At 59.8% G+C, this 25,713-nt stretch overlaps 1 protein-coding gene across 4 annotated transcripts in view; it reads right to left on the reverse strand.

Moving 5' to 3' along the window:
• JAKMIP1 (janus kinase and microtubule interacting protein 1) overlaps positions 1 to 16,301 on the reverse strand; it is a 64,369-nt gene extending 48,068 nt beyond the window's left edge. For all 4 annotated transcript variants that reach the window (XM_084905741.1, XM_084905740.1, XM_084905742.1 and 1 more), the window contains exon 1: positions 15,990 to 16,301. The gene's annotated coding sequence lies outside the window, so the exon portion shown is untranslated. The remainder of the gene's footprint in view (positions 1 to 15,989) is intronic.
• Positions 16,302 to 25,713: the final 9,412 nt, after the last annotated feature.

Consider the following 25,713-nt stretch of genomic DNA (forward strand, 5'->3'; position numbering starts at 1 on the left):
TTTCAATGCCCGCGGCTGGCAGGCTCTGGGAACTGCTGTTCTCGTCTGCTCTCGGTGGGTGCACACGGGCACAGCCGCTCTGGAATGCCAGTTGGCACCTTCTGTGCCCTTTGTAACTGGGGTCACTTTTGCTCAACAGCCTCACTCCGAGAGTCTCCCCCCAGGGAGTGATGGGCGAGGAGCTAACCACACAGACGAGTGGCCAGGGGCGGGTCAGCAAAGCGTGGCCCAGCCACACCGGGAGGCCGGGGAAGAGTCGTCACCGCGGCCGGGTGTGGAACGCGGGTCCCAGTGTGACCCCCCGTCTGGCGTCACAGCCCTGATGGGGCTACTTCCACCTCCTGGCGGGCAGGAGGCTGTGAGGACAAAGGGGATTCTGAGAAAGAGAAGGGGCGAGTTCCCCCCAGGAGGTGGGAGAGGAGATGGCCGAGGCACAGAGGGCGGGTTTGGGCCGAGAGAGTGGAGGGGGAGGAGGACTGCGGGACAGAGACACCGGAAGGTGTCACCATGTGCGGTGACAGCGGCGGCACGCTGGGTCCCCACGGGGCTGGGTAGGGCGAAGCACTAACAAGCAAGCACCCGTCCTCCACACCAGTGGTGACCGGCTCCTGGGTGAGCCCAGAAGGCGGCCCAACTGAGGACCAGGCAGGTCCGGTCTCCCGCCCGCATGCCCACATCCCCCTGGCCTGGACCCTTCTCATCCCTCCCTTCCCCGGCCCTGCCTTTGTCCTGGGGGGCTGCTCACCGTCAGCTTTTCATACCGGCCATTCCGACGAAAACAAAGCCGACCCCTCCGCCCAAACCCCCCCCTCTGTTCCATCACCTGTACGGCCGGTCCGGGCCCGGCCCCATCACCTGTATGGCGGGTCAGTCTCACCTGAGACTCCCACTACTTTTCTGAGGATGAGAAAACAGTGAACTATCACAGACCATCTTTGGCTCCCACTGCCCCGGGGTGAAACCAAACTCCTTGCCTGGAAAAGGCCCTTCCCAGCTGCTCCTCTCCTCTCCTCCCCTCCCTTCCCCTCCCCTCCCCACAGTTCCCTCACTCTCCTCACCCACATCAGAGAGCAGCGCCCTGAAGGGCAGGTAGGTAGCATTCTCTGAGGGACTGCTGAGGCCATGGGGGCTCAGAGAGGTTGAGGAACTGGCCCGAGGTCACACAGCTCAGGAATGACAGAGCCAGGGCACAAGCAGGTGCGTTCTGAAACAGGCCCCCATTCCACAGGGAAAGTAGAATGTCCGGCGGCACACGCCCTCCACGGCTCTGCCCCCGGCAGGGATGGAAGGGAACGGGGACAGCAGTGTGCAGGGCGGTGGGAAGACACGCGGATACTGCTCCTTTTTCCTCTTTGCAGCACTTCCCTTCACTCTGTACAGTTTTATGCTCTCAGTGGGTACAGAACGTCAGAAATTGGTGGGCACTGAGTGAAGAGTCCAGAGCACCGCCCTGTCAGTCCCGCAGACCTGCCATACAGGTGATCAGACCGGGACCTACCTGCCGTACAGGTGCTGGGACCGGGGCCTGACCTGCCGTCCAGGTGCTGGGACTGGGCCTGACCACGGCGGACTCCCAGGTGGCAGTGTGGGCAGGATCTCCCTCCCGCTCCGCCCAGGCAGATGGACGCAGCTAGACCACCTGCCCGCACCTGTGGCGGCTGCCAGCCCTCAGCCCCCGCACCTGGGAGAGGCTCCGGACTCGGGCTCAGACTTCTGTTCCCGGTGAAGGCAACACTGCCTCCTGCCGTCCCTCAGGAGGCTGTGAGAGCGGATGTTTATTCAATGATCGTGCCGAGTCCCATCAAGACCCAGGTCCTCTCCGAACCTCAGTGTCCTCAACCCTGTGAGTAATAATGCTGACACTCTCCGCGGGTCTGTGCCCGAAACGCCTCAGCGGACGGGGGCCCTGCTCGCGCACACCGGGTGAGGAGAACGGCCCGCACGAGGACCAGTCAGTGCCAGGGGCTCTTCGAGGCACCGGGATGCGGCGGTGAGCGAGCACAGTGCGGCCCCGGCGGGCCTGAGGTCCAGGGGGAGAGGAAGCACCATAAATCCCGAAAGCGCTTGGACTTGGCCTTAAGCACCGCGGGAGCCACGGTGAGGTTTACGCCGGGGAGGACAAGGCCAGACACCTGTGCACCTCGGACCAGCTGCTCAGGATCCGCTCGGAGGGCTCCCTGGAGGAGGCCCCGGCGCTCGGACAGCCCTGAGGCTGCGCCCTCGTGTGGCCAGGGCGGAAGCGGCCTCGGGGAGCCCGGGGTATGAGCAGGGCTCAGGGAGAATTCCTAAAGCTTACGTTACTCTACATCTTAATCTATTTTCAACCTCCCCACACACTTACCACGTTCCTCACACTCCTACCCGCCACTCGGAACGGGGCGGCGGGGCCAAGGAGGTCACGGGCTGGGAGATAGCACCGCCCTTTTGTTTGTTTGGTTGGTTGGTTTTTGTAGTTGTTTTTTTAAAATATATTTTATTGACTTTCTTACAGTCAGGAAGGGAGGATAGAGAGTTTGAAACATCCATTAGAGAGAAACATCAATGAGCTGCCCCCTGCACACTCCTCTCCTGGGTATGTGCCCGCAACCAATGTACATGCCCTTGACCAGAATCAAACCTGGGACCTTTGAGTCTGCAGGCCGATGCTCTATCCACTGAGCCAAACCGGTTAGGGCAACATCGCCCTGTTTGCAGGTGGGAAAACATTGGCTCTGAGGCGCACCCGCTGGCCCACGGCCCCGCTGAGCACACAGAAGACGGGATTCGAACCCACATCTGTCAGGCCCAGGCCTTGCTTCGTCGTGTCCCCCAGGAAGCGAACATCCTGGCAGCATGGATAGCCTGGTGGACAGAGAGAGCTGAGGTCTTCCCAAGAGGCAGGCCGGGCACAGCCCTGGTCACCTGGTCATGACCGGTGGCCCCCCCTGGCCCCCACGGCACCCTGAAACCACAGAGGGGTGGGGGCGGGAGAGGTGCTGGTAGTCAGGCGTCAGGCTGCCCCGGGGGAAATGTTTAGCAAACACCAACGCTGAGGGGGAGGGAGCCCCAGACTCGGAAGAGACATCAATGTGCAGACGGGACCCGGAGCCCAGGACGGTGTGTCTAGTCCAGTGGTCGGCAAACCGCGGTTCGAGAGCCACATGCGGCTCTTTGGCCCCTTGAGTGTTCTAACGCCGCTTCTTCAAAATAGACCCGCCCAGACCGAAAACCCACTTCTGTGCATGGACCACAAAGTTTCAATCGCACTGTACATGCGTGCCCGCACGTGGTATTTGTGGAAGAGCCACACTCAAGGGGCCAAAGAGCCGCATGTGGCTCAAGAGCCGCGATTTGCAGACCGCTGTTCTAGTCCACACGCACACAGGGAGGCGGGATGTGAGCCCAGCCTCTTCTCTCCCGGTCCTGCACTCTCCTCACCCTGGCTTCACACTTAGGCTAGGAAAGGTTTGTAAGCCATGCCACCCCTGCTCCAGGGAGCCCTCCAGGACTGCCACGTCTCCTCTCCCTGAAGGCCGGGCCTCCCCAAAGAGCCAGGACTTCAGTGTCGGGCAGACCCGGGTGGGTCCTGGCTCCATCCCTCCCTGCCTGTGCGCCCACATCAGGTCCTGTCCCCCGAGAACAGCCGCACCAGAATGCCTGTGCTCCCCTGAACATCAGTGCCACCCCGTGCTCCCTCCAGTGCCACTAGCCTAATCACCACCTTCCAGGGACCACGCCTCCCACACCAAGGCCACCCCCCCTCCCCACTCCCCGCCTTCGCCCCGTGAAGCTCCCCCCTCCCCAGGCCAAGTCAGCGCAGAGAAGGATGAGGTTAACCCGCAGCCCTCAACTCCAACACAGCCCTTCTGCTTCCGGTGCTGCTGGCCTCTCACCAGCCACTGACCTTTAAAGCCGCCTGACTCCTCCCCTTCCGCTTCCTGTCCCCATGCTCGCCCCGCCCCTTGGCCACGCCCAACACCTGCTTCTGGTCACGCCCCTGGGCCCCGCCCAACAACTGCTTCCGGGGCCCCGCCCCCAGGGTGGAGACACTGCTGCACTTCTAGCCACGCACCCCTTGGCCACGCCCAACGTCTGCTTCCGGCCACGCCCCTTAGCCACGACCAAAGTCTGCTTCGGGCCCCGCCCCACCCCAGGGTGGAGACACTGGTGCGAAGGAAGCAGGCGTGGGAAGCCTGCCCAAGGAGTCATTGGCCCAAGAGGCCGAGGTCGTGGGTTCCATCCCCGCCAGGGCACATACAAGACTCACGTGGATAAGCATAACCAATGGACACAAAACTCTGGAGGGAGAGGGCATGTATGGGAGTGGGGTGGGGGAGCAATGGTAAGATATGTACACATATAATACCTTAATAAAAAATGAAAAGAAAAATAAAAGACTCACGTGGACTCACAAATCCGTGTTTCTCTCCCTCTCTAGAAAGATCAGTAAACAGAAAGAGGGCCTGGTTACCAAGAGGGTCCTGGATGACCCCGGGAATTTATTAAATTGGCATATATGTTCAGGGGGGAACAAAACAAAAGACCAGCCGAAACCGGTTTGGCTCAATGGATAGAGCGTCGGCTTGGGGACTGAAGGGTCCCGGGTTCGATTCCAGTCAAGGGCATGTACCTTGGTTGCGGGCATATCCCCAGTAGGGGGTGTGCAAGAGGCAGCTGATCGATGACTCTCTCTCATCGATGTTTCTAACTCTCTATCTCTCTCCCTTCCTCTCTGTACAAAATCAATAAAAAATAAATTAAAAAAAAAAAAAAAGACCAGAGGCTTTCCGAACATTTTTTTGCTTTTTTTATGGAATTAAATCTTGTCCGGCAGTCCACACGAAGGAATGAAGGGCGCACCCCCAAACCTTAGCCTCCTATGCTACCTTCGCTGAACCCCCATCTCCCCCTCCCCTGGAAACCCCCGTGTGGGGGGGAAGAGGCAGGCTCTCCCCGAGGTTCCACGAGGCAGGAACTCTGCTAGAAAACTGTGTGCCCTCCCAGGCCTCCGCTCCTCCTGTCTCCTTTGTGGTGGCCAAGAAGCCCAGAGAGGACCCTAAAGAAGCCGGAGGGGGGGGGCACTCCCTACACTGCATGGCTGGGGTCAGACTGGATGGAATGGGATGGAAGGCTGAGCCTGTGAGGGGGGAGGTGCTGGCTGGGCTGCCAGGGAGCCTTCCATCCTCACTGCCTCCGCCCTGGCCGTCCAGAAAGCCTGGTGGGGACCATCAGGGACACATCACTGCAAAGTCGCAAACCCACAGGAACCGGCCTCCAGTTCTCAGATGCGGTGCCTCTGCTACAGGGGGCAGGGGGTAGGGGCTGCCTCTCTACCCCGCGGAGAGGGGGGGCCCAGGGATGGCCCCGAGTCAGACTGCACGGGTCCCTCGGGGTATATCCCTCCTGCCCTGAGGCCCTAGAGCATGTGTCAAACACAAGGCCCGCGGGCCAAATCCAGCCCGCCAGGCCTTACAATGTGGCCCGCACCGCGCTGTCATCACTGCACTCCGCTGTCAGTTTATGACATTGTCAGTTTATGACTGTTCAGTAAACCATTCGGCCCGCGATTTAGGCTGGATTTTAGATTTTGGCCCCTTCTCTGATTGAGTTCGACACCCCTACCCTAGAGGCACCAGCTCACTGAGAGCTGCTGTTTTTAAGGGCCTGTTCCATGCCAGGCAGTGTGCTTGGCACGCCCATCTCAATCCACCCTCCACACCTTCCTGTAAAACAGCCTACAGCATTATCCCATTTGACAGGTGAGAAAACTGAGGCTCAAGAGGTGAGTCACTTCCCAGGATTTGCAGCTTTTAGTGGCAGAATCAGGCTCTGACTCGGAGGCCACGCCCCCGCTGCCCCAAGAATTGTGTCGGTGTGGTTTTCCAGCCTCAGGACCCAGCACCACGCCTGTGTGCTCTGAGGAGGCACCCAAGAGCATTTATTTTATTCTTTAATATATTTTTATTGATTTCAGAGAGGAAGGGAGAGGGAGAGATAGAAACACGAACTATAAGAGAGAATCATTGACAGGCTGCCTCCTACACGCCCCACACTGGGGATCAAGCCCACAACCTGGGCATGTGCCCTGACCGGGAATACAACCGTGACCTCCTGGTTCATAGGTTGATGCTCAACCACTGAGCCACACTGGCCGGGCCCAAGAGCGCTTTCAGGAACACACCGCCAGGCTCCTCCGCACACAGACCATCCCCCGCCGAGAACAACCCATACTGACCGCCAGTCCAATGCCACGGAGAGAGCCCCGGCACGGCCATCAGACAGGAGGTTCGCGAAAAGGTTCGCTCACGAACACAAACAGTTTCTGATAAAAACTGCCAGCACGTTCAGAACGCATTTCTCGGAACTCTCACCCAGCGGAGGAAGGGGGTGTGTTTATCAGCCTCCTGAGGACTGAGCAAACTTCCTTTGCAAAGGGGGTGCACGTGAGGTTCCGCTTTTATTTAGCCGCTCACTGCAAACCTCACCAGGCGCTGAGCAGGAGGGAAGCTGGGGGGGGGGGGGGGGGGGGAAGAGGGAGAGGGAGAAGCAATGGGAACCAATACCTGGGCTGCAAGAAAAAGCACCATAATAAGAAATACAATAAAAGAACTAAAAAATAAACGTAAAATGGCTGAAACCAGTTTGGCTCAGTGGATAGAGCGTCTGAGGACTGAAGGGTCCCAGGTTCGATTCTGGTCAAGGGCATGTACCTTGGTTGCAGGCACATCCCCAGTAGGGGGTGTGCAGGAGGCAGTTGATCAATGTTTCTCTCTCATCAATATTTCTAACTCTCTATCCCTCTCTCTTCCTCTCTGTAAAAAATCAATAAAATATATATATATATATATATATATATATGTATAAATAATAATAATAGCCGAAACCGGTTTGGCTCAATGGATAGAGCGTCGGCTTGGGGACTGAAGGGACCCGGGTTCGATTCCGGTCAAGGGCATGTACCTTGGTTGCGGGTATATCCCCAGTAGGGGGTGTGCAGGAGGCAGTTGATCAATGTTTCTCTCTCATCAATATTTCTAACTCTCTATCCCTCTCTCTTCCTCTCTGTAAAAAATCAATAAAATATATATATATATATATATATATATATGTATAAATAATAATAATAGCCGAAACCGGTTTGGCTCAATGGATAGAGCGTCGGCTTGGGGACTGAAGGGACCCGGGTTCGATTCCGGTCAAGGGCATGTACCTTGGTTGCGGGCATATCCCCAGTAGGGGGTGTGCAAGAGGCAGCTGATCGATAACTCTCTCTCATCGATGTTTCTAACTCTCCATCTCTTTCCCTTCCTCTCTATAAAATATATTAAAATAAATAAATAAAAACAGCCTTCTCTTTGCTATTAAAATAATAATAATAAATAAATAAACATAAAATGGAAGGCCCACGGAGCACCCGCCCCCTCAGACAGACGCCAGCACAGCCCACAGGCAGGCGGCAGCAGTGAGAGCAGGCCTCTCCGCAGCTGCCCGCACCAGGAATTGTCCCAAAGTATCGGCTGTGCCCCAATCCTGTGACAGGGGTGTTAGCAGTACCCCAGGCCAGTGTCCCAGCGGGAAGGGGGGAGGACCTTGACCCAGCTAGCAAGCAGGGGGTCCGGCTCCAGCGTCACGTTCTTACCTGCTCTGCCACACGCTGCCAGGGGCCAGGTGCCACGCCGGGCCGAGGACAGAGCCCAGGAGTGACCGAGGCCCGGCCCCACGCGAGGAAAGGCCAAACCGCTGCATTCGCTGCGCAGCTCAGCCCCGGCGTCCTGCGTCCCTGGGTGGGCACTGCCTGCCACCCTCAGGCGCCAGGAGGCACGGGTCTTTGCACGAGGCCCTGCAGACGCGTGCACCGCACGCCTCGTCACACAGGCACAGAGCTCGGTGGAGAGCAGGCACGGGGCTTGCTGAAGTTCCCACTGAAGTGCAAAGCCTTTGCTCTCAGGCGCTGGCCCTTGCGTGGTGTGGTGTGGTGTGGTGTGGTGTGGTGTGGTGTGGAGTGGTGTGGTGTGGTGTGGTGTGGTGTGGTGTGGTGTGGTGTGGTGTGGAGTGGTGTGGTGTGGTGTGGTGTGGTGTGGTGTGGTGTGGTGTGGTGTGGAGCGGTGCGGTGCGGTGCGGTGCGGTGTGGTGTGGAGTGGTGTGGAGTGGTGTGCCAGGGCCAGAAAGGGCCGCAGCCATGGTTTCAGTCTCAGCTCTGCGGGAAGGTGTCACACCATCGCACCACAGACTCCACTGCTCGGCTGGTGGCGTTCGAGCCGCTTCTCCTGTGGCCTCCACAGCTCTCTCCCCCGCCCTCCACATGGCTTACTGAGCCCGGCGCTCCCTCCTCCTCAGACGCCTGCTCTGTGCCCGCCCTGTGCCCGGGTGGAGCGGGGGACACAGAGTTTATGTGTGTCCTGGCTTCTCCAAAGAAAATGACTCCGGAACTGAGGAGGGTAAGGGGCGGGAGTGGGGGGGGGCAGGAGCCTGGGACGAGGAGGGAGAGGCCAGGGCAGGCCCAGCCTCGCTCCATGCCTCTCCACGTCAGCCTTTCTGATGTTTTCTGTTGTGGTTAATCCTCACCCGATGATTTCTTAGAAATGCCGTGAAAGGGAGGGGGAGAGACCGAGAGAGAGAAACACCGATGAGAGAGAGAGAGACACGCATCCATTGGTTTCCTCCCGAACACGGCATGACAGGGACCAGAGGTCGAACCTGCAACCAAGGAACATGGCCTTGACCAGAATCAAACCCAAGGTCCAACACTCTCCAGCGAATCCAGCGGGCGAAGGCTGCCTCCCCGGTGCTCCCGGTGGAGCCGTCTACCGAGGCCTGTGAGGTCTGGCCGGTTTCCGGTGCTGGCCACGTCTTCCCAAGGGCCCTGTCTCCTTGTGGAACTTGCATCTCGTGCTCTGCCCGTTGTCGGAAGCGGGCTGTAGAGGCACCCACCGCTGCTGTGAATCGCCGACGTCCCGGCTGGTCCCCTCGTGGACTGGGGCTCTGCTGTCAGACCACTCGGCTCACAGAACGCGGTAACATGTCTCTCTGCCTTTTTATTTTAACTCCGTCTCCCATGACATCAGCCCTCACGCCCGCCCTCTTGTGGCGGCTCTTCGGGGATGTCACTGTCCCCAGCCTTTGCTTTCAGTCTATTTGTATCTTTGAATGGAAAGAGGCCTGCCTCCCGTAGGCGGCACGCGGCTGGGACATTTTCACCCTGCTCTGACAATATCCGCCTTGGACTGGGTGGCAGGGCGGCGTCAGGAAAGTAAGACCCGTCTGACTCCCAGCAGCAGCAAGGGTTCTCTATTGAGCACCGACTGCATGCCAGTGCAAGGGTCCTGCCCCCCGGGCTCTCATTCCAGCTCCCGGGCACAGGGGCGTGGCCAGAAGCAAGGAAGCAAACCCATTTGGGAAGAAGACAGGGTGCCCAAACGGAGACTGCCGTGGAGGGGCGGTGGGGAGACCTGTCCGTGGAGGGGCATTTCCCGTGTGATGTGAAGCATGAGGAAGCCGCTCTGGCCGGGGCAGGGGGAGGCGTGCCCGACAGCAGGCAGCAAACACACGCTGCAAGCAGGAGGGCCCAGCGTGTCCCAGGAGCCAGAGGAGGGCAGCCAGGCGCCCAGCGCGTGCCTCTCCGGGGCGCTCAGCGGGCCCCTGTGCCCTCCTCCGGCCTCGAGGCGCTCCCAGGCTCTTGGTGAGAAACGAGAAGCCGGGGACCCATTCTGCAGATGTGGAGGGTGAGGCGGGAGCTGAGGCACAGGGCAGCCTGGAGCCGCCGCCCCGGCTCTGACAGGGCGGAAGGACCACGGGAGGGGGGGTGGAGCCCCAGAACCACCCCACAGCCCAGGTCCCGGGGAGAGAGCTTTAGCACTTGGCATCTTGCTCCAAACACTGTGCATGCCCATTAGCCAAACGGTGGAGACAGCCAGGCCGCCATCGCAGACAGGAAGTGCAGAGCCGCACTGTGGGGTGTTACGGCCGTGGGAAAACCTGGCGGGCTAGCGTGCCGCAGCGTGGGCGAACCCGAGGGCACCGTCCGGGCACCGCGGCCCGCACAGCACGAGGCTGCATTCAGAAAGGCCGAGCGGGGGCTCCATGCTGAGGGCGGGCGCTGGCCAGGGCTGAGGGGAGGGTGCAGAGCCACCGCTTACCGGGGTGCAGGGCTGGACAGAACTGGACAGAAGCAGGGTGCACAGCAGAGCCAGGGCGCCAATGCTCTGGCGGTCCACTTTAAAGAGGGCGACCCTGTGCTGTGTGAACCCCACCCCCATTTTTTAAAAAAGAATGATTTCCAAGCAGAGGCAGGCCATGGCCCCCTTCCATAAACCCCCACGTCCAGCGAGCGGGCAGAGGGGCAGCCTGCAGAAGCAGCGGGTGACGTGAGGGGAGAGGAAGGCCGAGGGTCCGAGTGTAGAGACTCGGAAAGCTACCGGCGCCTCTCCCGTGGCCGCCATCCCCCGCCAGCCTGTCCTCACAGACACAGGACGCCCCTCAGTGGTGTGGCCACCCTCCCCCCTGAGCGAGGGCAGGGGCCAGCCCGGGGCTCCTGGTCGAAACGCAGCCAAGGCGAAGGCGCGGGCCGCGGGCCAGCCGGCACGTCCCCCGGCCTGGCTCGGCCACGGCCAATCCTGCCACCATGGGCAGCCTCGGCGGTCCTGGCACGGCCGCTCACAGGCCTCCTTTCATTCATTCCTGGAAGCGGCCCTTCAGCCAAGGCCAGGCCCCGGGGGAGAGGACGGCCTCTGGGTCCTCCGAGGCCCCATCCCGGCAGGTAAAGGCAGAGAGCGTGTGGCCCATCACCAAGTATCAGTCACATTAGCACAGCTCATCTGAAGAAAGGACAGAGGGGGCGCCGCGGGCCACACGGCAGGACAGACTGACCCAACGCCGAATACGGGGGGCTGCTCCAGCCGTCGCCTCCGCCCCTTATTCCACCCTCACAGGCACGACCTGCAGGCGGGCGCGGCTTAAGCCCAGTTCACAGGCGGGACGCTGCCTGTGGAGGGATGCGAGGGGCAGGCGCCTCGGTCACCAGCTGAGATGGCAAATGGCAGAGCCAACATGCAAACCCCAGGCGCCCTCAAAGCTGCACTGGGCTGGGCGCTGGCGTCTGCTTTTCCTACAAAACTCCCTCGAGGCCGCACGCGGGCACGGCCGCCCGCCCGCGGGCCAGTTCCGGTGCCGGACAAGGCCTGGAGGCGGAGGTGGGGATGGTGTGCGACGACGCGAGCACACGTAACGCCACGGAACCAGACACGTACATGCGGGAATGCGCTGCCCATCACTAAATAGCGGTGCATACTTAACACAGGTATTTAAGAAAGGGTCACGGCAAGATTCAATTAGAAGCAAATAACATATACAAATCCCTCCCCCGCCCTGGAAAAATAATACACAGGCTCCTTGGGTTCAAATGCCTGCTCCCCACTTACCAGCTCTGTGCCCATCTGCGACATGGGAGGCACAGGGCATCTCCTCTGGGTGAGCGTCCAGGACCGAATGAACTTAAATCCAGGACAGACAGACAGACAGACCACAGGGCAGCCAGACAGTGAATGCTCCTGGCTTCCCACGTGTCTGCCTCACCTGTCCGACCTGCCCGTGCTACGCGAAAGCAGCCGCCGACAGCAGGCGCAGGAATGGACGGGGCTGCGTGCCAATCAGGCTTCATTTACAAAAGCAGGAGGCGGGCGAAGGGCTTGCCAGCCTCTGGCATGCACCTTGGCACTGGCAAGTGCTTGGCAAGGTGGCGACTGTTCTAATGAAGGAACCCGGCACGTGAGTCCCCTCATGGCCCACGAGCGGTACGAACTTCTCCTTCCGGCGCTGCAAACGCGTACGAGCACCGAGGGCTAGGGCAGGGCGCTGTCCGCCGGGGAGCTGTCCGGGGCCGGGAAGGCAGGCGCAAAGCAAGCCCGGTCTGAAGCCTCCAGGGCCAGAGTAACGACACCCAGGCCCCTGCTGGCTGCCAGCGGCTCCTTCTCTGAGCCTGGAACGACAGCCACACCCGTGGCTCCAGGCGCTGCCCAGAGGTGAGGAGGTGACCGGCTTCTCTCACCAGCTCCGAGGAGGCTCCTCTCCTGAGCGCCCGCCGTCTGGAGGAAGGCCATCTGACGGCCATCTCCCACGGGGCGAGTGGGGTCAGAGACTGGCGATGCCCACCCCACCCTCCACGGCCATACGCAGCCCCAGCTCCTCAGGTGCTCACACAATCCTCACCCCGGACCGGGCTGTGCAGCTTAAATGGGACAATTCACAGCCAACAGGTGGTTTAAGCCCGTGGCCGGCAAACGGCGGCTCGAGAGCCACATGCGGCTCTTTGGCCCCTTGAGTGTGGCTCTTCCACAAAATACCACATGAGATTGAAACTTGGTGGCCCATGCGCAGAAGTCGCTTTTTGGCTCTCAAAAGAAATGTCAGTCGTTGTGCTGTTGGTATTTGGCTCTGTGGACTCATGAGTTTGCCGACCGCCAGTGTAAGCAGTGATGGCTACTTCCCTTAGGGACATCACAGAAAACGGAACTGGGCACAGAGCGGTGAAGTGACGCCCCCGGTCACACAGCCAGGAGAGGTGAGCTGGTCCTCGGCGCAGCTCCTCTGGCCCAGCCCTGCTCCCTCACCGCTCAGCTCCCCGCGCTGCTGGCCACGGCTCAGGGCCGTGACTTCCTGAGAGTTTTCCTGGGAGCGGGGTGGGAATCCTGGGACCTCTAACTCCGAACACGGAGCAGGAGAGAAGTCCAGACGAACAAGCAGCGGAGGAACTGCTCCGGGTCCTCAGGCAGCCTCCCCGCAGCGGGCTCCGGGTTCGGGTTCTCACACCTTCCTCACTGTCTGCACCACCCACAGACGCCCTCGCAGCCGCCCGCCCTCCCTCTCTCACTGCTTTGATACTTGGCTGATCGGTGTTAGTGAGGCGAGGAGGGGGCCCGGAGCTGGGTCGTTTGCGCTGACACAGCCAGAGGAGTGATTTTAAGCCATTCGACCCACGCCCCCTCGTAGTGACCACTTACTAAGTCCCCCTCTGCCCAGAGACCCCACCGCTGGCCCCACACCAAGCCCCCTCCTGTGTGCAGGAAAGGAGGCTCAGAGAGGCTCGCCCTCCTGCCCGCATCACACAGCCAGGGGAAGGGGACCCAGGTGAGCCCACTGCTGAGCCTGATGTGAGGACACCGAGGCCATCCCCAGGGTGGCACCCCATTTATATCATTTTTTAAAATACGCAGAGGAAGGGAGAGGGAGATGAGAGAGAATCACTGATGGGCCGCCTCCCGCACGCCCCCTACTGGGGATCGAGTCTGAAATCAAACCTGGGACCCTTGGGTCCGCAGGCTGACGCTCTATCCTCAGAGACAAACCAGCTGGGGCGCAGCACCCTGCTTTGGGCAGCGCCTGCCCAGTCACAGCTGAGTGAGGGGCCAGCCGGAATGGGGAGCTGGCAAGCTGGCCCCCGAGCCGACCGGGAGGCAGGCTCCAGGGCTCAGAGTGAAACAGCCAGCAAACATGGCTGCTGGCCCCCGCCCGTCACAGAAGCTGTTTCTTCTGCCGCTTCTCCCCTGGCCCAGCCCAGCCCAGCCCAGGCCCAGAGAGCGGGCCTCCAGCAGGAAGCCCGAGGGCAGCCCGCCCGCTGCCGCCCCCGCTGTGCGCGTCGCTATGGCGCTGGCAGTGCGTGCCCTGGTGACTGCCTCCCCGAAGACGGAGCCCAGCAAAGCCACCATCTCCCCGACCTCACTGTGCCCCCAGCCTCAGGGGCAAGGTCTGCTGAAGGGAAAGGGCATAAGTAGCATACCGTGTAGGCCAGTGGTCGGCAAACTCATGAGTCAACAGAGCCAAATACCAACAGCACAACGATGGAAATTTCTTTGGAGAGCCGCATTTTTTAAACTTAAACTTCTTCTAACGCCACTTCTTCCACATAGACTCGCCCAGGCTGTGGTCTTTTGTGGAAGAGCCACACTCAAGGGGCCCAAGAGCCGCAGTTTGCCGAACCCGGGTGTAAGGGAATCCCAGGTGAGAGAACTGCACACGCTGTCGGCAGAGTCGGGAGACACCAGGGAGGACAGTCTGAGGCTGGGCCTTCTCGGGTGAGCAGTTCTCCAGACAAACAGGCGGGAGGGGTGTTTCTGGGGAAAACGAGCAGGACGGGGGAACCCCTCTGTGTGAGGCTGTGTCTGGGCACACAGGGGGCACACGGGGGCACGTGGGCTGGGTCAGCGTGGCGAGCGGGGAGAAGTGGGCGGGGCAGGCCAGGCTGAGGGACTGTGTGGTCCTGGGCAGCAGGAGCCATGCGGGGTGGTGAAGGAGGAAAATGGCCGTGATCTCATTCGCGGAGCCCACAATCGCCCCCTGAGGGGCCTCTGGGTGTGGAAAGACTCCAGGTGCGCGTGTCCCCCCACCATGTTCAGCACCACAGACCACGTGTTCGAGTCTCAACAACAAAACTTTGCCATCACCCAGGCCCTCCCCTGAGTTACCCACACAGTGACCTCAGGGCAGCAGGTCTCCCGGGAACTGACATGCCCACCGGGCAAGCATCCTGATGGGGCATCTGACCACCCTACCCCTTCCCCAATCTGCCCCGTCCTCGTCCATGGAGCCCATGAAAATGCCACGCACCTGCCCAGTTCCGGGGGAAGCCAGCTCCTCCACAGCCTCCCCCACACCGGGGGCCACACTGAGTTAGGGGCAAGCCATACCCTCCCCTCCCTTTCCTCCCCCCCCCCCCCCCCCCCCCCCCCCGCCCCAGTGTGAGGGGCTGAGGTTGTCCAGCCGCCCCGCCCCCCTTCCTGCCTGCCCAGGCAGGCAGAGGCCAGCGGGGGACAGCAGTGCCGGCACACACAGGGAAGCTCGGAGGGACGAGGGCTGCCCCGACCCTGGTCAGAAGGGCTGGCTGGTTGCAGGAAGGGCCTCTGGGGAGAGGGAACAGCATGAGCAAAGGCCAAGGACAGGGTGCTGCGTGCGCAGGGAATGGCGGGGGTGGCGGGAGGCGGCGGAAGAGGCCCAGCGGGTCGATACAGTATCTCCAGCGCTCTCGGAGCTGGCAGAGGCTGGCGGCGCGCCCAGGCTGACCGGCAGGAGGAGGAGAGCAGAGCAGGATGTGCGGAGAGGGGAGGAAGGGGAGGGAGGGATGCTTCTAAGGCAAGCGGCCTCCATCAGAGGACCAGGCTGCACCCTCAGGGCCCGCAGCAGAGGGTGGCGTGAGGAAGGAGAGGCAGCTGGAGACAAGGGCGAGGGCGAGGGCGTGGCGCACCAACGCAGGCCCGGAGGCCGCTGGCCTGCCCCCAGGGTGCCCGCCTGCACCCAGGGTGCCCGGCAAGGTCCGGGACCCACGGAAGCCAGTCCCTGTGCGCCACCTCCGGAGGCCCGGGCAGGAAGGTGGGTGCCAGCCTTTGCCCCCATCTCTCCACCTGCTCCCCGGCGCCCACGGGAGCGGAGCGGCGCGGGGTGTGCGTGGCCGGGGCCGCGGCGGCGTGTGCGGTGCGCGGGGTGGGAGTGCAGGCAGCGCGGCCGCACCCTCCTTCCCTGGGCTCCATCCTCCGCGCCGCCTTGGCCAGGCCTGGGGGACCCGAACCCACTCTGCGGGGAGGCCCGAGGGGCCGGGCCGGCCACGCCCCCACCCCTCCCGGGGGCGCTGGGTGGGCCCCCTCCCCGGGGGCGCTGCGGGGTGCATCCCCCTCCCCCTTCCCCTCCTCATTCGGGGGCGGGATGGGGAGGACGGGAGGGTGGCGTGAGGAGGGGAGGGCTGGCGCGGGATGGGGAGGGGTCCCCGGGAGAGGATGGAGGGAGGGATTCGGATTCGGAGAGGGGTGGGGGATGGGGACCGCAGGATGGGGGCTCCCGGAGGTGGGAAGCGGGCGTGGCAGGGGGTTCGGGGAGCGCGGAGGAGGAAAGGGGGGCTGTGGGGCGGGGCGGCGCCGGTTACCGGGTCCCCAGCCGCCCGGTCCACCCGTCATCGGTCGCGGGGTCCGCGGGTCCCCTCTGGCCAGCGCGAGCCTCCCGTGCCCCCCCCCGGGGGTGCCTGTACCCACCTGCTGGGCGCTCGGACCCGAGCCGGGCAGCAGCAGCGGCGGCGGGCGTGGCGAGCGCAGTCCTGCGCCGCATCCTCCGGCCGCCCCTCCCGGCCCCAGCCTCCGCCGCCGCCGCCCCCGCCTTGAAAAGGACAAAACGGAACGGAAAAAGGATGCGTGCAAAAAAATAAATAAATAAAAATAAACGTCGGCGGCGAACGGTGAAGCCTGGCCGGTGTGCGCGGCGGCGGGCGCGGGGCCGGGCGGCGCGGGGCGCAGAGCTGGGCGCCGGCCCGCGTGCGGCTCCGGCTGCAGCTCCGGCCCGAGCCCGGCTCCCCGCGGCCCCGCCCCGCGGCCCCGCCCCGCCCCGGGGCGCCCGGCGATTGGGCGGTCCTCCTGTCAGTCAGAGAGGAGGGCGTGGCGCTCGCCCCGCCCCCGCCCCGGGCCGGCGCCGGGTGCGGCTCTGCGGGGAGAGGAGGTGCGGGAGCCGGAGCGTGCGCACTGGGCCGGCGCCCCGCCAGGGAGGGGGGCTGGGGTTCGCAGGGTGAGCTCCCCTGGGGTGGGCGCCGCTTCGGGGTGCCTGCGGAGCAGGAGCGTCCCTGGGGGCTTCGGGGCGCTAGATGGAGCTAAGGCCCGGGAAGTGTGTCCCCGCCCTCAGCGGGCTCGCACCCAGTCCGGTGTGGGTCGGGGTGCGGGTAGGAGGGTGTACAAACCTGGGGCTGTGCCCACCAGGCAGCTGGTGGTGGGGAAGACACGGAATCGCGGTTACGGTATTTCCCGCTTTGCACAGGAATCTCGGGGTCAGAGGTTAAAGGAAGATGCTGAAGGTGGCACAGCTAGCAAGTGGCCGGATGGGGAGTCTTACACCTGAGCCCAAACAGCCCATCACCAATCAGCAGAGGAATGCAAGCCGTGATTCTCCGAGGCCGGAGGGGGGAGAGCAGCGAGCTGGGCGAGGACTCATTGTTCCTTTGTGTCTCACAAATATGTACTGAGCACCTGCTAGGACCCAGGCAGCCGCTAAGGTCTAGGGATTCCACAGGACACCCGCCGAGAAAGGCCACTGCCCTCCCCAGCGTCCGGTCCAGCACAGAGGAGAGAGGGCCTCGCGTCCGGTGCAGCATCCTCCGGAGAGTGGGGAGCACCTTGTCCCAGGTCAGGAGCACGGGCTCATTGGAGACTAAAACACAGCAGACGTCTCTGGGCCGGAGAGAGGCGAAGCGGGCGGGGGCTGAGGCCGGGCATCTCGTAGGCTACGGGAGAGAAGGTTCATCCTGGGCTGTTTCGGCAGGCGAGGTGCTAGGACACCGTCAGACGTAGGTAGGTATGTGAGTGTGCCGGACAGGTACGCTCTGACGCCCCAGTGACAGACACACCCACATCTCCGCGTCTGTCTTGCTCACCCAGCACATGGCATCTGGTCCAGCAGAGGGCTCTGCCTACTTCTAGTCTTTCCCAACTGTACCTGGGCCGCGGGGCGGCAGGAAGGGAAGGTGGCAAATTGTACCTCTTTTCCAGCTTCCTGTTGGAAGAGACACTTCACTCCCCTCAGCGTTCATTGGACAGAGCAGGCCACATGGCCACCCCTGGCTTCGTGGAAATAATAATAATAATAATAATAATTATTATTATTATTATTAATAGTAATTAATAGTAATAATAATAATATAAGGATGGGCACTGTTACCTGAAACAAAATCAGGGCTCTGTCGGTGCGGGAGAGGGGAGGATGGATACCCAGCCGGCAGCCAGCGGTGGTGGAGGTTTTATCGGACCCCAAGCTTCTACTATTTGGAGGCCCCTTTAAGAAAAAAAAAATTAGGAAAAATTACAAATACAAAAGTAGGTCTCAAAGTGAATATGTATTGAGAGTAATTTAAAAACAAATTGTTCAATGTTTCAATTTGACTGGTAACACAAACCTTATAAATCCAGAAATATAACAATTTTTAAAAATAACTACATGACCACCTTTCTCTCTACCTTTCTTCTTTGTTATTTTTATTTTATTTTATTTATTTATGTATTTATTGCTTTTTCCTCCTTTGGGTTGTTTCTTTACAGGACAATGATTTGTAATGATTTGAATTTTTTTCTGAGGAAAACCTAGATGAGTCGGCGTACCCGCCCAGGATGGCTTTCCCATCTGGTTAGGACACTTCCTGCCGTCGCTCACCATCGCAGCCATGTTCATCTACTGTCCGATTTGGGAAAACCTCTCTCACTCTTTCCTAAATGAACACCAAGATTTGGAAGAATTGCTTTTTTTCAGTTCTCTTATTGCAATTGTATTAATTTTCTCAATAACAGGGATTGTACAAATTCAAACCAGAAGGTGACTCAACCAGCACTTCGCTAGCTCGGTGCCCTCGCAGGCGTGTGGGAAGCGCAGGAGCAAGGCCGAGGCCTGGGCTGCCCCGCCCCCACTGCAGGGGGGACCTCCACGCTGCAGGGGGCACCTCCACACAGCAGGGCCCAGCCACCGGGGTTCACTTTACTCCCCAGGTCAGGCCAGGCCAGCAGGAGCCTGGGAGGCTGGGACTTGCTGAAGGAGGACCATGACGTGCGTTCCAGCCTGCTGCCCCCTAGAGGACACACAGGTTTAGAGGCGGAAGGAGGACAGAAGGTTAACAGGCTGAAGGCCCCCTGGGGACTCCTGGGGGTGAAGGAATCTGGAAAAGGGGGGGCACCCCGAGAGGTTGGCGGACTCCGGCGTGTGCGTGGAGGCCCCTGGGAGGTGGGGGGAGCGGCTGTGCCGTGGTGGGGATGAGGCAGGCTGAGGGCCGGGCCAGGCAGCGTGAGCCGTGGTCCCTGGAGGACAGGTGTCCTGGGGGCAGGGCGGACAGTAATAACAGTAAGGGCAAACACTGGTCAGGTGCCCCGAGCGGTGCCAGTGCCAGCACCCCCTGAGCAGTGCCTTGTCTAGCCTAGGAGAAGGGCCTCCTGGGGTTGGTCCCTCTGTGTTGTTCCTTACAGCTGCGTGTGACTCTGCAGTTATGTCAGAATAAAAAGTTTCCCCCAAAACACTGGTGGCCGTGAAGGCAGCTGAGCAAGGCTCCTTCGGTGACACAGGGGCCGTGGGCTTTTCCTCGGGGCGGGGGGCCACCAGGAGGGGCGAGGCAGGCAGAGTGCCACGTCCTCTGTCGCCGCCTCACGGGGACGTCTGCCCTTCTCAGCTGCAGGGTCCTAGGCCGGAGCATGCTTCTCCCCCCTCTCTGCCTTCAGTGAGTGCCGCTCTCTGCACTATTTCCTGTTCTATGAATAATACATGCTCGTTGTAAAGAACCAAACAATACAGGCAGCTCCAAGAGAAAACAGAGCTCACCCTGAATCTCGCCAAACCAGCTAACCAGCTCGGGCCCTGGCGTGACCGGGCCCTCGTATGACTGGGCCCTGGTGTGACCCGGCCCTCACATGACCGGGCCTTCATGCCGCCCCCGTGCACAGGGCATGCGTGTAATTTCACACGAGCGGCCCTTTCATGCTCAGTGCCTTTCCTTTGTATGGATGCCCTGCCCCACTCCCCTCACACTCCCCCACCAGGGAGCCCACTAACAGCCTCACTGGCTTGGCTTCACAGTTTTCTCCATAAACATATGTAAGCACACACTACACACACACACACACACACACACACACACACACACGCACACGCACACGCACACACACATGGCCTGGGGCTCATTGTTTTACCAACTGAATTCATCATCATCGCATTCGCCTGCTTCTTGCTTTCCACGCTCCTCCACGTGGCCTGGTGGGGATCCCTGCCCTGCTCCAGAGCAAGCATGTCAAACTCGCGACCTGCGGGCCTCATGCCCCGTGTATTTGGCCCGTGTTCGCCTTTGAGCCTGACACGCTTGCCCCAGGGAACTTTCCGTCCTGGGAAAGGCTGGTTCGTTCCCTGGCGCAGGCACGCCCTCGCAGACGAGGAGCATGGCGCACCGCGTCCCGGGCAGCGGTGTTTCCTCCCGGGGACGGCCCGGGAGTGGAGCCCCCGGTGGAGGAGAGGCTGGCAGGTGCCCTTCCTAAAACCCTGGGCCATGCCGCCCTCTGCCTGCATGGACGGATTTCCCATCACAGCCCTGCCCCGTGGGCGAGGGCTGCGCCTCCGGGCCTCTGCCCACAGGCAGTCCTCCGCAGCTTGCTGGCCGCTCAACACTGGGTTTTTAACATCCGTCCGTCAGAGCAGCGCGGCGGCGGCGGGGCGTCCCCGACTTTGGCCAGCGGCCCTCTCCGGGACGGGCCCCTCCTCTCCGGCTGCCTTCCCCTGGTCGCCGCTCAGGGCTCCGTGTGTCCTGGGCGCTGGTGTCTTGTTGGGCGTGTTCACACATGTCTTCTTTCCGTGAAGAGAAGGGCCTGTCATTTCGTATGCTTCTGGTTCCCATTGGCACCGGGGGAATGAAAATGTTGCTTTTAATACGGTGGATGCTTTCCGTTGTTTCTTTATGATGTGTGCCTCTCAGGAAGTCTTCCCTACCTGGAGTCACTGATATATCCTCCCCAGCCCTGTCCGTTTACATGTTTGAAAGTCGGACGTATGTGTGTGTGTGTGTGTGTGTGTGTGTGTGTGTGTATATATATATATATATATATATATATATATATTATTGATTTTTCACAGAGAGGAAGGGAGAGGGGAGAGGGACAGAGAGACAGAAACATCAATGAGAGAGATACATCGACCAGCTGCCTCCTGCACACCCCACACCGGCGATGTGCCTGCAGCCAACGTACATGCCCTTGACCGGAATCAAACCCGGGACCCTTCAGTCCTCAGACAACACTCGGGTCCTCAAACTTTTTAAAGTGGGGGCCAGATCACGGTCCCTCAGAGAGCTGGAGGGCCGGACTATATGAACTACTAATCCCTACTGTAACACCTTGGCTGCGCTCACTGCCCAAAAAACCTCGCGGGCAGGATCAGACTCCCCTGGGGGCTGCATGTGGCCCGCGGGCCGTAGTTTGAAGACCCCTGCGTCTATGCTCTAGCCACTGAGCCAAACCGGTTTCGGCTAAAGTGGGACTTTTTAATTTTAAGAATTACCGCCTTGGGAATTGAATTTTGGGTGCCGTGCGAGGTACAGGTCTCCATCCACCTTTTTCCTTCGTGGGAATGGCTAGTTGCGTCGGCATCTTTTATGTAAAGCTGCACCCTTCCTCGCAGCGAGCAATGCGGCCTGTGATGAGCAGCAGGTTCCCCAGCGCCCATGGCCTTTCTGTGTCTGTCCCTGTGGCGATATCACACCGAGGGGACTGTGAGCGCCACAGTGAGTCCTGGCACCTGTCAGAGCAAGTGCCCTGCTCGTTCACCTTCTCCGGAGCCTTCAAGCTTCTTAGCCTCGGCTCGTCCCAAAAAATGTGGCATTAGCGTGGCAAATCGGGCAAACCCCCCACAAACCCTTGTTGGGGCTTTGGCTGGGACTGCGTTACATCTGCCACAGTCTGCAGTAACGTGTCTTCTGCCCCGTCCTCCCACGGGCGAATTCCTCTGCTCACTTGGGTTTGCTTAAGCATCTTTCAATATGGTTTTCTGGGTAAAGGTCAGGATTAGGGTGAGATAGATCCGCTTCTCATGTTGTTGTGGAATCATAAATGCTATCTTTCTTAACATGACAGGTGCTCTTTATGTGATCGGAGGAGAAACCTATATGTGTTCCTTAAACAAAGCCGATTATATGTGTTATTCAAATTCTATCCTTTCTAGCTCTTTTCACTCTTCTGCCTATAAACTATTAGAGGTGTGTTGACACTTCACACTCATTTGGATGGCTACTATTTTCAAAAAAAAAAAAAAAACCACACACACACAGAATATAACGTGTCCCTGAGGATGTGGAGGAACTGGAGTCCTTGCACGGTGCTGGTGGGATTGCAAAATGGTGCAGCCACTATGGTGATTTCTCAAAAATTAAACATACAGTTAACATATGACCGGGCAATGCCACTTCTGAGTATGTACCCAAAAGAAGTGAAGGCAGGGACTGGGACAAAAATGTGTCCAGCCATGTTCATGGCATCATTAATCACAAGAGCCAAATGGTGGGAGGTAGCAGCAACACAAGTGTCCGTCAACAGCCGAATGGATGAATAAGATGTAACCCCCATGGTGGGACCCCAAAGGCCTGCTTCACCTCCCCTCGTCACAGCAGGGAGGGCCAGTCAGGTACAATAAGACGTTTTGAGAGAGAGACAGACCATATTCACATAACTTTTACTACAGTATATTTATGCCATTGTTCCTCTCAGCCTGTGCCTTATTTATAAACTAGAGGCCTGGTGCATGAATTCATGCATGAGTGGGTCCCTCGGCCTGACCAGCGATCAGGGCTGATTGGAGCCATCTTGCTCAGTCCCAAGCAGGGCTGGCCAACTGCAGGAGGTTGGCTGTGGGAGCACACTACCCACCAGGGGGCAGCTCCTGCGTTGAGCATCTGCCCCCTGGTGGTCAGTGTGTGTCATAGTGACTGGTCGCCCAGTCATTTGGTCACTTAGGCCTTTTTATTTATAGATTAGATGTTATCATAGATGGAGAGGGAGAACTGTCCAGACAGGCACGGTTTGGAGATATTTGGGTCCGGTCCCAGAACACCAGGATAAAGCGGTATCACAATAAAGAGAGTCCTAGTCCTCTTGGAGTGGAGGGCCCTGCCTTCAACCATACAAACACACCCTCGGGGAGCACAAAGCTTTGAGGCAGGCAGGTGGGTGCTGGAGTGCCAGCGTGGCCCCCTCCTTGCTGTGGCACTGTCAACAGGCATCTAACTCTCCAGGCCTCCGCTCCTAGGTAAAACGGGGGTAGCTTTGCTGACTTCTAAGGGATTTCTGAAAACGAAATGCTAGCAGCCACCTGCCCACGGGTCTGGTGTGTAACACGTGTGCAACAGCAGTTTGTTTGGTTTTCGTTTGTTTTTTTCCTTTTTACCTTTTCATTGTGCCAGCGCAGGCGAGGGTGGCCGGGTCTGCTGAGCAACGGCAGAGAGAAGCAGTGACCCTCGGTGTCAGTCAGGGCCAGACTCAGCAGCCACGACAGAAACCCGCCAGCAGAGGCTCAGCCAGGAGAGAGGTATGTTTCTCTTTTTCTCCTGTGAATGGCGTGTAAAGGAAGGTGGTTGGGGGGGGGAGGGGACACACACGCAGTATGAAGGTACCACAATCTCTGTCCGTTGCAATTTGAACTTGGAAGGTCTGTCCTGGACAAGATCCTATTGGAGCGGATTTCTCTCCCATCCGCTGATTTCCTGCACTGCTGCTGGCTACACTTTTACAAAACCAACCTTCCTTTGTTCCATCATCCTCGACTCCTCTTTTTCCCTTGTGGCTGATGTGCCGGGGCGTGTGGAGCCGTTCTCACAGCGACGCCCTGCGCTGGTGACCAGCTCAGCGTGGACGCGGCTGGACGTGGGGCAGGTCAGCAGCGTACAAACCCCGTGCGGGAAGGTCGGCGACAAGAGGCGGCTTCGGAGGAACATACGCCCGCTGCTCCCCGGGCGCCTTTGTCCCGGGAACCGTGCTTTCTGGGAAAACGAAGAAAGCTCTCGGGAGGGACCTTTTTTCTTAAAGAAGCTGAGACACAGAGCCCAGGACGGCAGCAAAGTGACAAACCCAGTTATTGTGACTCTTGACCTATAGTAATAGGACATAGAGAAACACAATAAAATGTATTTCAAAGTATTTCTTCCAATGAATACACACACACACACACACACACACACACACACACCAGCCTCCGCCCTGTGCCGCAGCAGAGGGCTGCGCGGGAGAGAAGGCAGGGCTGTGATGCGGGCACCGGTGACCTGGCCCACGTCCCCTCACCCGGGCAGCGGGGGGTCTCCCTCCGGAGGCAGGCTCTGCGCCCAGGGGTGCTCCCGGCTTGTCGCGGCCTCTCATCTTCCTCACATCGCCTTCCTGAGCGTCCTCCCGTGACCTGGAGGGATGGTGGGTTTTGCTTTGACTGGAGACTGAGGCTCACGTCCTTGCAAAGCCCTGGTCGCTCCATCCAGACAAGCCGCTGCGCCCAGCGCCCATGACTGAGTCAGAGCCCCGCCGGGGGCCTGGGAGCTCTCCGCGGTGCTGAAGGGGGTGTCTCCCTCGGTGCCAGGCTCTGGGGTCGGCACAGCGGACACACCGGGGCGTGAGGGAGGAGAGTGTCCTTAACTGTGCCCCTGCTGCCTGCTGCCACCCTCTGGGTGCCCGCCGCGCGTCTCACTGGTGCACGCTGGGGCTCCCTGGCTCTTAGCCTCTGCCTGGCCCAGGCTCTGCCCGCCTGCTCCTTCAGCCCTTGCTGCCAGGCACTGCCCAGACCGCCTCTGGCTTTGGTCCCCAGCACAGCTGGCCTGGCTGTGGGGCCACTCCCCAGTCGTGTACCTCCAGACCCTCGGGAAGCCAAAAGTGAGCAAGTCTGGGAGGGAGCTTTGGAAGCTGGAAGGCAGAGACAGAGGTTTTCAAGGCCACATTTTAGTCACTGTCCACCATTTTTGACACGTGTGTGTGTGTGTGTGTGTGTGTGTGTGTGTGTGTGTGTGTTTGGTTTATGGAAAATTGACACTGAGCCCTGAGTGCCAGGCGTCCAGGCTGCCATTCTGTAACTCTTTCCCCCACAATGAATTGGTGCAATTGTTTATATACAACTAGGGGTCCCATGCACGAATTCATGCACCTTGAAAGGAACTGGGGGCCAAGAGGTGCGGAGTGGTTGGAGCTGGTGCCAGCAGAGGGTGAGCAGGGTCAGCACCATCAGCAGGTGTGAGCCCCCAGCACAACCCTGGCCTGTGGGAGCAGAGTTTTCAGTATCCACCAGAGGCTCGCCCCGATGACAGCACCCGGCACCCGCCTTGGTCTGGAGCTCCCACTCGCTTGCTCCGCCATTCCGCCACAGCTGATGCCTGCCATGTTTTGCACTCTGCCACCTGCTGCCTAGGCCCCCCATATTCTGCATGTGCCCTCTGGTGGTCAGTGCACGTCATAGCGACTGGTTGTTTGGTTGTTCTTCCATTCGGTCTTTTTGCATGTTAGGGTTTTATATAGAAAGGTGGTCTCCACCATTAGGCTGAGCTGCTGCAGGCAGGCCTGTGTCTCAGCCAGCCCTCTAGCCTCTGAGCCTGGCACAGGGTCCTTATGGCACTGCCGATGGACCAAGGGATGCAGAAAGAGTGAGCCTGGGGTTCCCTCCTGAGACCAGCGTCGGAGGGAGGGGCCTACGTCCCCCCATAGCAGTGGCACTGAGGGAGCACTCCCCGCACCTGGCTCTGTTCTAGGAACTACACCCATATCACTTTAGTCTGTGCTGCAGCCCACAAGCTTAAGACTACTAGGATCCCCACTTTATAGCTGGGGAAACTGGGGCACGGGATGCTACTAGTTCACCTATGGCCACGTGGCAGGTACGTGGCAGAGCTGAGGTGTAGACCCAGGCTGAGCGCCCATAAAGCCCAGGTGTTAACCCCCACATCCCAGTGTCCCCACTTGGTCCCTGTCCCTGTGAATCTGTTGCCTAAATTTTAGGTTGCATTCTTAAAAAAAAAAAAAAAATTACAATTTTCTTGATTTCAGAGAGGAAGAGAGAGAGAGAAACATCAATGATGAGAGAGAATCATGGATCAGCTGCCTCCTGCATGTCCCACACGGGGGATCGCGCCTGCAACCATGGCACATGCCCTGAGCAGGAATCGAATTGCGACCTCCTGATTCACAGATCAATGCTCAGCCACCGAGCCACGCCCGGCCAGGCTTGAGTTGCATTCTG

This window comes from Pipistrellus hanaki (genome assembly GCF_964339955.1).
Source record: "Pipistrellus hanaki genome assembly, chromosome: 1".
NCBI lineage: Eukaryota > Metazoa > Chordata > Mammalia > Chiroptera > Vespertilionidae > Pipistrellus > Pipistrellus hanaki.